General features: G+C 37.1%; 1 protein-coding gene across 3 annotated transcripts in view; it reads left to right on the top strand.

The window, feature by feature from the left end:
• Positions 1 to 602: 602 nt before the first annotated feature.
• LOC139152641 (tachykinin-like peptides receptor 86C) overlaps positions 603 to 18,036 on the top strand; it is a 39,593-nt gene continuing 22,159 nt past the window's right edge. The window contains exon 1 of one of the 3 annotated variants that reach the window (XM_070725892.1): positions 603 to 809. The gene's annotated coding sequence lies outside the window, so the exon portion shown is untranslated. Of the gene's footprint in view, positions 810 to 8,767; positions 8,920 to 17,371; positions 17,508 to 18,036 lie in introns of those variants that run through there. The other 2 variants (XM_070725893.1, XM_070725895.1) reach the window with 2 other exon arrangements.

The raw sequence follows: 18,036 nt of genomic DNA, 5'->3' as shown, positions 1-18,036 counted from the left end.
TGTATAAGACTCGCTGCAATCTCCCATCGGCAGAGACATCACAGATAAATGGGCTTAATAACTTCATTTGTTTTTGCACATCATACAAACAAAATCAACTTGTTTCGCATTTCCTTTCAATCAACTCAGTCTTGAGACAAGTAACCAGCAGATAGATACACACAGACATTGGTACGGCATCAGTTTCCGAGAGCGAACAAAGGAGCTAAAATTTAAATTAATATACAGACGACACAGATGGAAAGATTCCTTCTTGCACAGAAACTTAATTATTACGCTAAATTTCCATGGATGCAATGAATTTTGATATTTCACTTAGCAATTATCCATATCTGATTTACACCATTTCAATTATACATTTTAAAGTTAAATTAGTACGCGTAAAGGTTCTACTCTATTATTAGCGGTTTATTAGCGATGATTCTTAATCAACTAATTACACGCCCATATCTTGCTGATATTGTGTTGGTTGATTTATGAATTGGCTTGATTACTCAATTTGATGTGCGCGACCAGTAAGGGGTTGTTATGTAAATAATGACTTCAAGCTGGCATCGCCGTGTATTTGAATGATTTAAGCATATTTAAAGAGTTGCCCAACAACGTGTAACATATGTGCTTTACATTAAATCAGGCACAGCACTCCGTCTGGCATTTACACATTCACATGCAGAGCTCTTTCCAAGGTAAATGAACTGAAGTTCGGCGATGTTCAACATAACAATGGTGTGCCGATAACAGAGAATGGAATCCCTCGGAAACACAAGTCCGTTTGACAGCTCCATTTTTGGTATGCAGGATCGACAAAGGTGAGAATACTATATTAAGACAAGTACGTTTGGTGGCCTTGCCAGCTTGCGGCTTACTCCATTTCATGAGATTGACTATGTCAAAATTAAGGTTTGAAGAGAGCCACAATGCTTCATAACAATCAGGAAATATTCATTTATAGTGAACCAAAATCACAATCTGCAACGAGCCTATGTCCTTGACATCCAATAAGACTTAATGAGACTGTCCTAGAACAGACCACCCGTAGTTTTCAATGTAACTTGTCATGAAGTGTTCTATTCATTCACAAAAAACGAAGATGAGGGCAATGTTTGACAGACAAAGAGACAAGTTTTAGATCGTCCATTTTTTGTCTACAATGGGCCTCTCTCGATCCATCATATGAAAATAACTTATATAAGTGCTTGAATCCTGTATCATGATGAATGGTGTTCTATTTTTACTTTCTTTCAGCCTTTTCTTTTATTGTCTTAATTTTAAACTAATGTCTATGTCTTTCATTTTCGAATTGGTCTTAATATTTCTCAGCGTTTAATTATTTTATTTGCGACACTTGCAAAGCACGTTATGTCGCATCATAATCTAACAACCCTATATACCGCAAAATGTATTTTCCCTCACAAGCAAAATTGAAAAATCTTAATTTGGCCAGACATTAGTTTACAGCAAAATTGATTCACAAAATAATATTTAACATGCGTCATAATTGCGTTTGCTTGTAATCTGATGCACTCGAACTAGGTAAATATTTGTTCAGGCACGCTTGAAATTCCAAGAATCGTCCATTTTATATTCAATAATAAATGAAAGACTGAAAAGAAGGTCTGGTCAAAATTCGACTTTCTGACTTGTACATATTATCTTGCAATATGTTCAGTGTAGGTTAATCAATAAAGCGACTAGCCTCCATTCCTGATTCTAAAATTAGCGCTTGTTGACTGTTTATATCCCTCGTTTGTGAAGACCTCAAAGTGGTCCCCGACTTCAAAGTGGTCCCCGTAGTTGTAATTGAACTAAATTTTTACGCAGTCCAGGGTTTTTTTCATTCATATATTTGCATAAAGTTGTTGAACTTTGTAACATTGCCAATACTAATCTGTTATTTTGGTCCTTTTTGATAAATGGGCTCACTTTTATTTCATTTCAAAATTCCAATGCCTTTTACCATGCGAAAACAGCCCAACTGCACGTCAAATTATTTCACCCGGTTAGGGTGTCTCATATCGGCATCATGGGAGTTTGCGTTGCACACGGTCACGCGGCACACGGTCAAACCCGGCGACCAACCGATCACTGCAATCTCCATTGTTTACCAGTACTCCATCAACCTTAACCAATATCTGAGTGAGTAACAGCTCAAACAGTCATTAGTTCCAACCTTGTTGCTCGACGTTATATTTCACGCGATTACTGATTGTCTTCATTTGAACTTACACAGAAACATCGCCATTCAGCCATGTTGGAACGATGGCCCTGCGTACGCCCAGTTGCGTACGATGCTGCGTTGTGTGTTACTGGCGATACAAGCTGTACCTCTCTATTTGCCAACTTGGATTTGCTTTACCTGTCAGTCGTATTTTGGGAAAGGGTTTCAACACAGTTTGTCATGAATTTAGGGTGATAGTTGAAAGAATAGAAATATACTCCAACACCCGACCCTAGCCCTGCGTACAGGTCTGTGTGTTCCCGGCGTTATATACGGGCTCCACGAGGCCGTATAACGCTGAATTAACACAGACCTGTACGCAGGGCTACACCCTAAGAATGTGTTGACTTGAAAAATGTAACATGCGACCTGTGAAGTATCAGGTATTAAGAGGACTATAGTACACTTCCTTCGATTTTTGTCTACTTTTAGTATTGAATAAAGAAAATCAGTTTGACTCCAAAAGTGTCCTTTTGACTTCAAAGTGGTCCCCGAAGACTTGGGACGATTTTACGCCTTCTCTTCCTGTATTCAACATCGTTTATGTTATTAAAAGAATGTGTTGACTTGAAAATGTAACCAAAGACCTGTGAACTATCGGGTATTAATAGGACTATAGTACACTTCCTTCGATTTTTGTCTACTTTTAGTATTGAATAAAGAAAATCAGTTTGACTCCAAAAGTGTCCTTTTGACTTCAAAGTGGTCCCCGAAGACTTGGGATGATTTTACGCTTTCTCTGCTGTATTCATCATCGTTTATGTTATTGAAAGAATGTGTTGACTTGAAAATGTAACATGCGACCTGTGAAGTATCAGGTATTAATAGGACTAGAGTGCACTTCCTTTTTTGTCCAACTTTTAGTATTGAATAAAGAAAATCAGTTTGACTCCAAAAGTGTCCTTTTGACTTCAAAGTGGTCCCCAAAATCTCGGGATAATTTACGCTTCCTCTGCTGTATTCATCATCGTTTATGTTATTGAAAGAATGTGATGACTTGAAAAATGTAACATGCGACCTGTGAAGTATCAGGTATTAATAGTCCTGTTTCATAAGTCAGGTCCATGACATATGTACAACATCAATGATTGGTTCATCTGGTAATTTAAGGTCTATTTGCGTTACGCTGATTGGTGGGACCTCATGCGTTAGGTCTCATTGCTATGTATTGTTCACTTTACAGCTCCCTGATTGGTTAATGTGTAGGTCCTGTCCTCCAGTGTTTACTGCCTCATTATGCAATGTCCAACGTGCTCCTGGCTACTGCTGAAGTTATACGTTATTCGTGATGTTCACGGATCGGCCGAAAGTTACAACGAAAAATGCAGGATAAACCTTCATATGTTAAATTTCCATGTTTTCACTTATCCCTGTCCCTTTATGCATTACAGGCATTTTGGCTCGTTGGTTTCCAATTGTTGGTTACGTACAAAGTTCACGCTTTTCATTTTCATTTTGATTTGATGGGGGGATTGGCTGCATCGACAACAGTGAGGCCTGTGAATGACAAGACGAAACAATAGAGCTTCAAAGGAAACACATGAGCTTCATTATATAATTCAGTAAGCCGTTTACCATGTTCCAAAGATTGAAGGTTGTGACCGTGTGAGAACAGTTGTTCGCAGTCAACTGACTGCAGCTGGTGCCAGCCGTCATAGATTCTTGTGGGTCAGTCGTACCGGTCGTAACCTACATATACCGATCTTTGGACAGACATGTATGAATATCTTTCTCGCAAACTCTTGGAGAAATGCAAAATTGACTTGATCAAGAAATTTATCAGAGCCATTTAGCTAACCTGCAAGAATCCACAAACACTCTCTACAGATTATTCAACCTGGTATAAGATTATGTCCGTTTATACTGTAGTGTATTCACTGATTTGCATGGTCCTAAAATTACTAATTTTCAAGACCTGAGTGCCGATGCCAATTTCGTTCAAATTTATATATATATATATATATATATATATATATATATATATATATATATATATATATATATATATATATATATATATATTATATATATTTTAAATTTCTACCTCGTATAGTACTATACATCAAATTTCGTGGTTGGAAACAATTTACATTACAGAATGATTTTAGTATGTAAAGTTACACAGAAATAAGGATTAAACGTGGAAATGTACTATACTGAAAAATTATTGACTATTGAAATAAAACTCTGACATGTGCAATTGAAGAAAACACAAAGCTGCAGAGGGTATTTGATCCATTATGTAACGGTTTCAGGCGTCAGTAGATCATTTCAACCAACTACCGCAGGGAAAAGGACAAAATTTCTCCTGGCAATATTTAATTCATGTATAATTCACAGTATCACATAAAATGCCATGAATAGTGAAGGAATTCTCGAACAAGGTCAAATCTAACTAGATATTTTGACAAATACTCGGCATGAGTACATTTCTTCATATACTGGGATCGAGCTGCGACCACATGCAGGGATCATGTACATGGGACATTGCATAATGAGGCAGTGAACACTGGAGGACCGGACCTACACATTAACCAATCAGGAAGCTGTAAATTGAATAATACATAATAAATAACACATGAGGTCCCTCCAATGACTGCTCCGAAAGTGGACCTTAGAGGAGCGGATTAACCAATCAGAGCATGCAGTACATGTGTGTAGGACGTGTAATGTAGGTCATTTTGAAACAGGACTAGTAGGACTATAGTACACTTCCTTTGAATTTTGTCAACTTTTAGTATTTGATCTTCACAATGACTTTGACTCCAAAAGTGTCCTTTTGACTTCAAAGTGGTCTCCAAAGTCTCGGGATAATTTTACGCTCTCTCTGCTGTATTCATCATCGTTTATGTTATCCAAAGAATGTGTTGACTTGAAAAATGTAACATGCGACCTGTGAAGTATCAGGTATTAATAGGACTATAGTACACCTCTTTTGATTTTCGTCTACTTTTAGTATTGAATAAAGAAAATCAGTTTGACTCCAAAAGTGTCCTTTTGACTTCAAAGTGGTCCCCAAAATCTCGGGATAATTTTACGCTCTCTCTGCTGTATTAATCATCGTTTATGTTATTGAAAGAATGTGTTGACTTGAAAAATGTAACATGCGACCTGTGAAGTATCAGGTATTAATAGGACTTTAGTACACTTCCTTCGATTTTTGTCAACTTTAGTATTTGATCTTCACAAAGACTTTGACTCCAAAAGTGTCCTTTTGACTTCAAAGTGGTCCCGAATACTTGGGATGATTTTACACTTTCTCTACTGTATTCATCATCGTATATGTTATTGAAAGAATGTGATGACTTGAAAATGTAACATGCGACCTGTGAAGTATCAGGTATTAATAAGACAAGAGTACACTTCCTTTTTTTGTCCAACTTTAGTATTGAATAAAGACAATCAGTATGACTTCAAAATTGTCCTCTTGACTTCAAAGGTATCTCCTTGAAAATTTGGATAATTTTACGCTCCGTCTGCTGTATTCAACTTTTTAGGTAATGTACTACTTCAATCGCGTGACTTTCTATGGTACATAATGGATATTTTAAAGAAAAATATAAAGAAAAATACCCACTCTTAAAACAAATTGCCCCGAGTCCTATTTATATGTATTTCATATCTGTGCATTCGTAGCACAATGCTGAGGTGTATAGATCGCATTCGTGTCAAGGATATCGCTTCAGAACCGCTGTTAATCTGTCCATGGACCTTTTACTTAGTTTACTACGACACCAGTCAGTTTTTAATTTACTTAGCAAAATAATGAAACAGCTTAGTCTTTGAATAAATGAACATGTACCTACTTTATCTCTGACTACCTATGACTCATCTCCTACTTCCGTTCATTATGTCGAATGTGGCAACATCTAATTTCAGCCGTTTTTAAGAGCCGTCGACTGTTTCTGCTCGGTTCTGAACTTTTGACAGATCAAAAGAATTCAATACCTTTTACTCGAGAGGGTAAACGTTGTAGAGTTCGTGGATGTTGGCTCATGGGAAAATGGTTGAAAATACATGTTTATATTATCGAGGTAGCTAGCAGAAGTAGACAATGGGTCATGAACCGACCAGTGTTATAGTACCGGTCGAAGTAAACTACCAAAAATGTCTATGGGCTGGCTTGTGGCGATGAATTTTTGACCCGCAAGTGCGATTGATACGCCACAGCACTGCTGCAAATTGTATTTCATACCCGTTTATGTATTTAAGAGCAGCGATTAGAATGACTTCCAAATGTCGATATGACTTCAAATGAGTCAATTTATAGATAAGTCATGATTGATATAGACACTAGCCCTCCCTATTGTTAATTCTATGCTCCGCCCTTATTTTGTTTATTTTTTCCCAACTTTAGGTATTAAATACTAAAATAGCAGCTGATATTTCATCAGAAACGTCCATGTGACAACAAATGCGTCCATTATGCGGTAGGTGTCGTCAGACTTGAGTTTGACCCCCTATCTTACCGGACATTTAGGATGGGGACCACTTTGAAGTCGGGGACCACTTTGAGGTCTTCACACTTGTTCTCTTTGAAAGTTGTGCACATTTAGTAAATTTGCTCAGAGATGAAGCTTATAAAAACTTGCCTGTCTAAAGCGACAGCTGCAGTATTTATAGATTGTTCAACCTCCGTTTAATGAATCCGAACTGCTACAAATGACATATGGAAATACATCACCATTAGAATTTTTGAAGGCCAAGCCGTGGTACGCAGGGCTCCATAGGGAGCCGACGAACCGTTAAATTGCAATTAATCACAATCCTAGATATTGCTGTCCATTATTTTACCCTAGTCATACTTACCTGACATAATTTATAGGACTCGATTCCAGTCTTTTTGATTGGTTTTGAATTAACTTTCTTAAACTGACCATATTTCCTGTTTATTAAAGAATGCTTTAGGAACCATATCTGAATAATAATGACTGTGCCATCCGGTCGCTTTTAAACATTACTTGGTACGAGATATTTCACATTGGCACATGAATGTCACAAAATACGTATCATAATGGTGCTGATGCTCCATGCCGAGACAGGTTGATTGACGGTCCCAAGTACCGTGTGTTTACAGAATTCCAACAGTTAAACTGATTTGAGAGGAATATCCTTGGACGAGCAGAGACCTCAATGAACCAAGTAGTCTTGTGATGAAAATAGGCTATAGCTGAGGATCGTCATGGGAGAAAATGCACAGTTCACTCTCATTAAGGGACAACTCGTAAATTTAGGGGGGCAAACATGCATAAGATACAAGTATAAATATCCTGTGCAGATTATAATAGATCGTCAGCCGTTTTTGTAAAATGAAAGATGGGGTAAAAATATTTATTCCATACAAACTTTGAACGATGATTGACTTGGAACAATTTGGTACATTCAAAACCAAATGGTTATCGGTTAACCACTGTCTATTTTCCATATTGAATATGGCGGCTGTAAAGGAAATAGATGATAGATTGCTCTGGAGTCACAGAGAACTTCGTGAATGCCAATTGAAAGAGTTTGTCTGACATTTTATTCACTGGGATAAGTTCGTGGTGATGACACTAGTTAGGTTGTTTTAATTTCCCCACAGATAAGATCATCACTTTTATCACATTACATGAGCTGCCGAATGTACACTAATTAGTTCGTCTTTACACGCGCAAAGTGCAATGAGACGGGTCGAGTATGCACATAATCATGTAAATACAACAAGCATGGGTGTACATGCATGTATGTTGATTTTAATCATCGTCTTAATCATCATCACCACCACCATTTATAGTCACATTTTCAATCATGGTAATTTAAATGATGATAATTAAAATGATAATGATTGTGATAATGATTTTGCCGATGACGTCACTTATGGTAGCGATGAAGATGATTATGATAAAAATAATGATAGTGTTTTTTATGCAATGTGATTCCCATTTTAACAGTTTTCTAATACATTTTGAAAAAAAATTACGACGCTTTAAATGTTCATATAGATGAAAACAGTAGATCAACAAAACAACTCTCGTCAGAGATGAAATGTGAACAACCATCTGTCGAAGCAGGAAGAAAGCATTTTTGAAATCTGATGAATAGAGTCTATTAAAAAAGTTCACACTATTTTGATCAATATTGACGAGATCTATGTCGTCTATGGCGGTACAGCTACGCGAAGTAAATTTACGCGTCCTGACATTAGATTACATACAAAGAGCCTCAAGTAGGGATACATAAATTCAATAGATGGCGAATTTCAAACATTGACATTTAACATAATTTCAAGGAGGGATACCCGCATTGGTGTCTGCATCTGAGAATCAGATATTTATATTTTTGAGACACCGTTTATGCTTATCCTGAACTCATTTATCTCAACCTGTTTACCCCTCAACAAATATTGCGCATCGCATTTCAATGAAAATCCATCTACCCTTCCGATATTTCACAAAATTAAAGATAAACTCTCCTTCAGATAAAGGGAATACGTATTGTGATACTCAAAACCCAGCCGACGCCTCCCGGCATGCAAATTTTATTGCGTCCCTTAACTCACGGTTTTCACATAACGTCACTGACACGCAGTATCAAAGCAGCTCGAAGACTTTACGGGACGCTTGTCTCATTTCTGTTTTAATTTCCCGGTGAACATACATATAAGACTTTTGAATTGTATGATGATAATACCTCTCTGTCGTATTTGCTGCTAGTTCTTTAAGGTAAGGTCAGATATACTATTTAATTACGCTGATATCATTTAAATACTGTACTGCCTTAGTTGCGAGGAAAACATTATACATTTCACAGATATATTACTGTGACTACACGGATACTAACACACACACGAAAACGGCAGACGTTTCAGCTAGACTGTGAGTAAAGTGTCGAGTGTGTTAAATTTCCATATGTTCGCTTTCCACTGGAAAACTACCTTCATTTAAACTAATTGTGAGCAATCGTGAAGAAGTTGTCCGTAATGAAGGTGATCATTTTATCGCAGTAATGTTTCTCTTTTGTACCTGTCTCGTTCTTCATGATATGATAGACCAGTCTACTTTCTACATGTTCATTTGCTCACAGTAACAATGCGTGGACCAGTACGAATTCGACACCACGACTGACAATTTGGTCCTAAATTTATCTAATTCATCTGATACGAGTATATCAATGTATCTACTCATTCGTTCGATTTCAAGTATTCTTGCTTTTGAGGTGTTCAGGTAGTTTTTGAATGCACCACTGTTTTCGCTCAATTCGAAGTAAACAATTCACACGTCCAGGTATGACGTAGGAAGATAGAAATACTCGATTACTTTTATCCTGTTGAATTCGAATTAAACATGGAATACCACAAATATCACAGTTAGAATTCAGTGTTAGCTCTTCTCGTCGGTACAATTCAAAGTAAATAATACTTGAGTGACGTACATCGTCAAAATTATAGTTTTTTACGACATAAAAGGGGGAGGGGTAATGTTATGATTTCAAAAATTCTAAAAAATCAATTATTTTGATGAACCATTAAATTGCGTCGTGCAATTTTCGTGTAAAAGATGAAATTGCAACACCTGTAGACATGAGACAACGGCAAAAGCTTGAATATTTTCCAAGCTGTTATGTTGTTTTCGAGAGTTAATGATCAGGAACGGAATCATCCACGGTCCGGGGGTTGTCACTAAAATTAACGGATAATTCAAGGTTCACCCTGTCCTGAGTCGTCAGCCTCATCTAGGCGTGTATCCAGTGATTCAGAATGAAATTGCTATAGCATATCTGTAGACCCTCCATAATATTGGATTTTGATGGTATTAATAAACGTAATGAAACGTTAAAAATCCCACTGAAGAAGGCAGTGTATATCTGTCACCGACGTCACATAATTGTATTCGATGTCCTCATTGGCGCACTGTTCGATATTGAATATGCTTCTGAACACAATTTTACATCCCTCAGGATCCTTTCGACTTCGTTAGACCGATGTAACTGCCTGTCACGTATGTCCATTACAAAATAGAATTCCCTGGAAAGAACGCTACAAATCCAAGGATTTGAAAAAAAAAGAGAATTATAGATTTCATTAGAACGACTGGATAACCTCCTTGGATGACTCTTCAAAACATAGCAGATGTGCTACTAGTCATGGACCATATTTGGTGGAGGGACTGTGACCATATCAACATTAGATTTCATAATGTTTATCTCGCAGCTGTGTATTTGATTCACATTAAATTATTTCAATGTCTTTTCTGCTGTGAAGATATTTCTTTGAAAATCATTTTGACCTGTTCATTATAGACAGTATGGTTAATATGTCAGCAGATAGGAAGGTGTGAAATATACGGATCTATTAGGGTTATCACCTTTGATGTACAGTTCAATATATTTGACTGCAAAACAGAAAGTGAGTGAAACCCCGCAGTCATTAAGCGCGACAGTCGTAACAGCGTGTTCGGGCACCATGTTCAATCATTGTAATAACATGAAACTTGGATGACAACGGAAAAAGGTTCTCTTTCGTCCAAGCGTATAATGTTTCAACCAAATGGCAATGATTAGCCTAATCCGTCCAATATGACTCCCCATCAACAAGCTTTTAGAAAGATGTAAGTACCTTGTTCCTTTAGATGTATTGCGCAAAAACGAGATAGTAAATTTGCTTAAAATATCAAACAGACTTGTAGTCAATCAAGCTACCCCTGCAGTATGGAGATTGGGTTATTGAAAACAATATTGAATACATATTAAATTGTGGAATGTAATATGTAAAAAATAGAATCAAATAGCCTTTCGTTGACAAAAACAATATGATTTGAGTGTGAGAGTGCAGTGTATGTTTGAAGTGAACGGATACTGTCAACATTTCCGTATTAGCAGTTTTGTGTAACATATGGAGGTAATACCGACTAGTTCTCTTTGAATGATATTTACAATGGACTATCAACACAATTATATATGCTTGTCATACCATCAATGTCTATAAAGAGCTCGATAAACCTCGCTGGATAGTTGCTTTACAAATGCCCAATAATAGCATATGTGTATTTATATGTGTGTGGATGGATGGATGGATGATTGATGGATTGATGGATGGATGGGCTGACGGACGAACGTACGCACGCAAGCACGCACGAACGTCTGCCTGCCTGCCTGTCTTTCTGTATGTATATGTCTGTCTGTCTGTCTGTCTGTCTGTCTGTATGTATGTATGTATGTATGTATGTATGTATGTATGTATGTATGTATGTATGTATGTATGTATGTATGTATGTATGTATGTATGTATGTATGTATGTATGTATGTATGTATGTATGTATGTATGTATGTATGTATGTATGTATGTGTATCTATGTATGTATGCAGATTATAACTGTTAGGATGTAACAGTCTCATCTAACTATACTACCCTACACAATATAATAAACGGCGTACTTGTCAAGTTGTGTAATTACCAAACTGACACAGTTTCACACGTATTGAATGTATGTACAAATTACCCAAGAATGTATCAAGATCGACACAATAGAATTGTTAATTTGATAGTCTAGCAAATTTCTGAGAATGACAGCTATCGCATTGTCATAGAAGACACCATTTTAACTCCCGACATGATTGAAGCAAATTTAGAATCTTTCACAACTACAGCAATACGACCAGACATAACCATTGTTGATACAACTAGTCATGAAGTTTTCCTAGTTGAGGTCTCAGTTCCATTTGATGGTATCATTGACAAGTGTTATGCAGCGAAATTTAATAAGTATATGCCACTCTGTCTTGAAATTAATAACCTTGGGTTTTTGTAGAATCGTTGTCATAGTCATTGGCAGTTTAGGATCATTTCACAGTCGTGTAGTACCTAGATTTAAATTGATTGGCATCCCTCATCAAACCTAAAAAATGGTTGGCATGTTATTTGAGTGTTAATGCTACGATAGGCACTTTCAGGCAAAGAAGATGTAAGGACATGGATTTGCAACCTTTCTGTCCCGTTAAGTTTTCAGGGATAAACATTGTGATTTGTATAATGTTTATCATGAATCCTGAATAAATAATTGTTGATATGTATGTATGCATGCATGCACGCATGCACGTACTATGGATGCATGTATGTTAATGCGTGCGCGCGCATGCGAGTATGGACCTTTCAGTGTACTTGCATTGACCTGAGATCATATCTCCAGACACTCAATTTTCACATTGTAACTGATGTCCAGGACCTGTTGGGAACAAAGTTCTTTTCACTGAAAAGCCCTCTGTAAAATGAAATACGAAAAACTAGAAAGAGATGTTTTAAAGCAGATTAGACAGGTGCACACTCTGTAAAATGAAATATGCAAAATCAAAAATAAAATTCTGGTATTATGTAACCAATGTGGCATCTTAGCCCCGAACAATCAAGTTACGTTTTTTTTCCTTAGTTTTGTTTACCTTTGATACATTTTGACAATTATCGATATAGAGCTTTATTTCTTAGCCGGAAAACGTCGCTGTTTAATGATATCATTCGTATGTCAAGGATAAACGGGAAAGAATTTTTTAAGTCAATCACAATCTTGAATGTCAGGCTGTAATAATAATTGGCAAGCACAATCAATCTCCCTGTACTCTAAGCCAAGGTTTCTAGTTCAGTAGTGATGCCATCATCTCATCAGTCTTTCTCTTTCTGATAAGATATCAGTCAATGTATTAGACCTCTGCAGTGATACAAATATGGCAAATACAATGAACAAAAACTTTAAATTCCCTCTGTGGTATTCTTACATCTAAAGACAATCTGCAATTCATTAGACCTTGTTCTATAGCCCTGTGACCCTTGTCATTTCTTTGAATACGAGGTGCCTCATTTAATTACTTTAATGATTCTTCTGCTTATTTCAACTTCCTGGCATAGCCTTGTACAAGCTGGGTGCTAGCACATAATATCAGCATTGTGCTCTACGCTCTGATACGCCTCAAACGTTGCCTTACTCCTGAACAAAATCTCAGTACGTCGTTTACATTAATGCATTGTGATAATCATTTTACAATAGGTGCTTGTACCAAAACATATCGATGGTAAAAACGGATCTACTGAAAATTTCTGTTGCATGTCAAAGACGTAAGGTCAATTGCTTTAAATTACTATATTCTTTCGACTATATCACATATGTGTTATCAACTATTGACTTTGTAATTGTAATTCTAGGAGATCACTAATGCAAGCAAACAGTGGCTTATTTTCCACTTTTCCTAAAAACATTCAATGGCATGAAACATATGTGAAAAGCGAGGGAAAATAATCGCAATATCGACTCTTTCACATATTTTCCCGTAAAAGGGACAAGGTGCCTGGACAAGGTGTTTTTGCAACGAGAAATAAACCTGTTCCAGATGCTGATATTTTATCGGATTTGCTTGGAACATTTACACTCACTGTTTTCGCAAAGACAACGATTAGCATAAATATTTTTAATTATGCTGTTCATACTTTATTCACGTGATCAAATCGTCCAATACGTGTACCCTGTTAGTCGTGAAACATCATAAATCCGTTTTTGCGCTGTATATTTTATTTGAGAGCCATTTGAGCGTAGCTACTACAATCTTGTTTCCAAGCCAACATATTTTATATGGAAGTTAATCAAACCAATCAGCGTTCGTTGCACCATAAAATCAATAAGCCTGTAAAATGTGCCTAATTGGTCACATTTTACAGCTAATTACACGATTTATGCTTGTCATCTTGATGAAATCTCAAGAATTATGCGACATTATATTCCTACATGTATTCCCAACGTTACTTTTATGTAGGTCGCTTCAAATTTGATAAATTTACAAGCAGGTCATGCTATCGCCCGAGGTTATGAGTCGCCAGTTAATGCTTGACATGCCATGATACATAAAACATCTTTATCTTGCGGGCTTGGAAAATCAAACTAATGGGGTATGGGGTAAATGTGGTTGAAAATATACGACAACCCTTAATGTGCAGTTTTGCTCTCACGAGATAAACTCTTATGACATGTGACTGTAAGCTACTCAATATTCTTACACTTGGTTCATAGTGTCTTTTACCATCCTTGTGTTATTTACATTGACGTCTAATAGCTTCTGTATACAAAAATGGAACATTTAACATGACTGATAAACTTCAAAAATCTAGGAAAAGTGAACAGATTTTAGTGACACGTAATCTTTGGTAGGAGGTTAAGCGTCGTCTTAAATATCTATCCCATAATTAAAATACAATACGGATAGCAAGTTTGTATATATAAGGTGGTCTGAATAAAATAATTTTATTTGTCAAAACCTGATCGTAATTTCGACATCAAAAGCTGATACCAAACCATAAACATGTCAAGTCGAAATGCATCCTGACAGAAAATATGAGTATTAAAAATGTAGAAGACGCACTGGTGGACCATCCTCTTTGTCACAATATACAAGGAGAAACGATAGGTTATTACTATCGTATGAGGCATTGCCATTCCGTAAAATAGTTCCTGGGCATCACATCGCCAGCGATCAAATAGCCTTTACATAGAAATCATGCGTCTGAGTTGTCGATGAGATCACGTCTGAGGACTAGTTGGTCTTCCGCGGAATAATTGTTCGCTTTTGACACCCCATTGAAAAGGAGATAAACACAGTTAATTCATGCTATCCCCGACCTATGACAAAACAGGAAATTAAAGTTTACCGGGCAAAGCTTTTAATGGAATTTCCTGTTTGAAAATGTGCCTCCTTGCTTCAAGATGTAAAACTTGGTGTATTAAACAGCAAACCCTTCTTGTAGTATTATAGACGTCTGGCAGGTATTTCACTATGTGTATAGTGTAGCATATATTTACATGCCTGCTCTTTTAATAATGGTCTTAATAGAGGTTATGACCGCACGTCGTGGCGCTATCAGCTCTGCCACTAGAAACAGAGATAAGGGCAAACCGTACAAACTTGAATCAACAAAGTAAATCTTAGTAGAAAGGAGGAAAAGGAGAGCATCTCATTACCGCATGAGAATCTGTAGATTGGCAGTTTCATTTACTCGCAAAACATGTAACTTCCCGGGATTAAGATATAATTTAGCAAATTACAAACAGCTTTTGCTTGACAGATATCTAAGACAGATTGCCCACTTCTCCTTTCACTGTGAGTACTTGGTCTTTGTATAACGTTAAATCTCTAAGACGCCAAAAAGGAATAATGTCAAGAGAAAGATTAGGCTAAAAAGTTCTGAAATATGATAAGAACACTTGATATAACCCTGTAGTTAACTTGTTCTGAAAGCAACTGATTAATTTATTAAAATTGTTCTTTTCAACAAGGTGCAACATAGTGTCATACATATGAATGTACGTTCAATTTTTTTTTCAAAATGCTTGACAGCATGGAAGAATACCCGTCATTCCGCTGTGTGTAACGTAGGATATATCCGCTGTTCGCTGATTGTTTAATAGAGGTTTTATTATCCGTGTTAACTACAGCGCACTAAACCGTGACTTGGGTCAACGAATGTCCGGATGGTATATTTCCACTCCATTTGTAGGCAAGAGCTAAACAGTAATCGTTCAATCTCATATTTAGTATGCTTGAATCACTTCGATGTATGTACCATGCGCTGCACACAAATCAAGACCATAAGTAAGGGGCCATGGATAATTAAAACACGCGCACGGCAAACGTAACTTCAGCGTCAGAGGGGAAGGAGTTTAGTTGTATTTCGATTACAGTGCGCAAAAATCGCCCTACATGTTTTTATATCAACATCTCGCTCTAAGTTTTACTGTATCGCAAAATATCGCGCTATACTGTTTGGCGTGTACCAGGCCTGCGGTACACCATTCTTTTGACATTCATGTGGTTCAGTGCATGGTGTTAAATAACGTAACAACCATTTTGATACATTGCGTTATTGTAGAGTTAGCGATGAACAAAGATTGATTTTAGAGGGGGTATGCCAATGGTGGTGGGAGCGTATGATGCGTGATCTGGCCGAGTATTTAGGTCTGTTGCTTCTGCACTAGGTAACCTGATCTTAAGTTGGGAGTTCGACCCCTATTGAAAACACCGTATATATATATAGTCACGTAATTGCTGATTGTAGGTATGATACAGAATGAGTTTGGGTTGGATTTTCACACTTCCAAACTTTCGTTTAGCGGGTGGGGGTGAAGCTAAACTAACTTAGTTCCGTTTACCGTGCGCATGCTTTAGGCTCATTATCAACGGCGCCTAAGAAGGTGATATTTTCTGTCGCGCGAAATCTACAAGTTAAAACGGAAAGAACAGTACAAGCTGTATGGTCCGTCCCTAAGCAAAACTGCAAGCATACTGCCCCTTGGCTCAACGCGCCCTCCCACGTCGTCACTCTAATGGGCGAAACGAGTGAAAAAATCTTTTCTAAACAACTGTAAATCCAATGATAATTTGTGCAACTCGTTTAAGTTAAAAATGCCGTCTTTGTAGAATTGTCAAATGTAGAGTTACACGCCCTTAACAAGTGGCTTTGTGTATTAAGGATAAAAGTGGGATTATAATGCGATTTTCCACCAACTACTAATCATTATTAGGTATACCATCTAATTCATTGCAACGATTTGTCCCTAGAGAGTTACAGGGAAAAAGTCATCTTCTATAGTAGTACCATATCTATAAAACTTATTCCCTTGCCTGTCACACAAACGTAATATTGTCTACTGATTTCTCTTGCGATTTTGCATTTTACACCTATAAATTAAGAATTTAGAAAACAAAGCACTTATCGCGAAAGGAGATCTATGAACAACAACCCTTTTAATGACAACATTTATCTTGAACGTGTCGTGCCTCTTTTGACCCAATTACATGACATGAATTCTCATCAAAGGTGACATCACGCTACGCCCACGTATACGTGCACATATTCATGCACCGCTTCAACCGTGTCCAATTAATAATATTAAAGCCAGCTGTCAAAGGAAAAGTTATAACCATAATAAAATCAAATATCAAAAGTTGCGTATATTAATGCGACACATTCGCAAACACTGTGGCCAGGTTTTCAGTTGTCTTTTTATGGTAACAACGGATCGATTAATGTGTTCTGCGCAAGCGTGGACTCCGGTGAATATATCATCAATGCTTAACATTTATTTTCGTCGCTACGTTAGCTATGTGACACATTCCATTCTGCGCAGTTCGGTCACAAGCATTCCACACAGTGTGACGAATGCTCATTTTTACAACCTCAAGTTGAGTTTTCTTTCTTGCTACCAGCCGGGAAATTGAAAAAAGATTCATTCATCACATTTTGTTGGCGTTTTCATCGCGTATGCCAATTGCATATAGGTAAGTAGTTACAACCAAATACAACCAAGTGAAGATGTTCCCTATTCTACGCTTTGTTTCATTTCTCAACACTTCATCGAGGTTTGTCATATCTTGTCATATCTTGTCATGTCTAGAGGAGGAATTTTACTTCCTAGTGAAAAGTAAGCTTACCCTTGACGTCTATCAGACGTCCCTCGTCTTTCGTGACAAATATGGCCTATAACAAAGTTTAGTTTTTACTTTGGGCAAATATGGTCCACACCTTAGAAAAATAACACTGCAATATGATGCATGGGTAACGCAAATGATGCATGGCGATATTTCCAAACTTTGAATTGTTACAGTCTAAGAAGAGGACAATTGATTAGAAAAGCATCTTGATGTTTTTCGTGAATTTTACATCTAAAAACAATAATGTTGTTTTTAGAAGTAAAGCGACGGGAGACATGGCGGGAAAATGTTGTGATCCTTACTTTTAAGGCGCATAGTCGCCAGGATTTTCTCGGTCATACGCAGCAGTTCCTGGCTGGCCAAGTGCGTTTTAACT

The sequence above is a fragment of the Ptychodera flava genome, chromosome 16 (genome assembly GCF_041260155.1).
Source record: "Ptychodera flava strain L36383 chromosome 16, AS_Pfla_20210202, whole genome shotgun sequence".
Lineage (NCBI taxonomy): Eukaryota > Metazoa > Hemichordata > Enteropneusta > Ptychoderidae > Ptychodera > Ptychodera flava.
The sequence above is the reverse complement of the archived record's forward strand: the minus strand, read 5'-3'. Positions and strand labels throughout refer to the sequence as shown.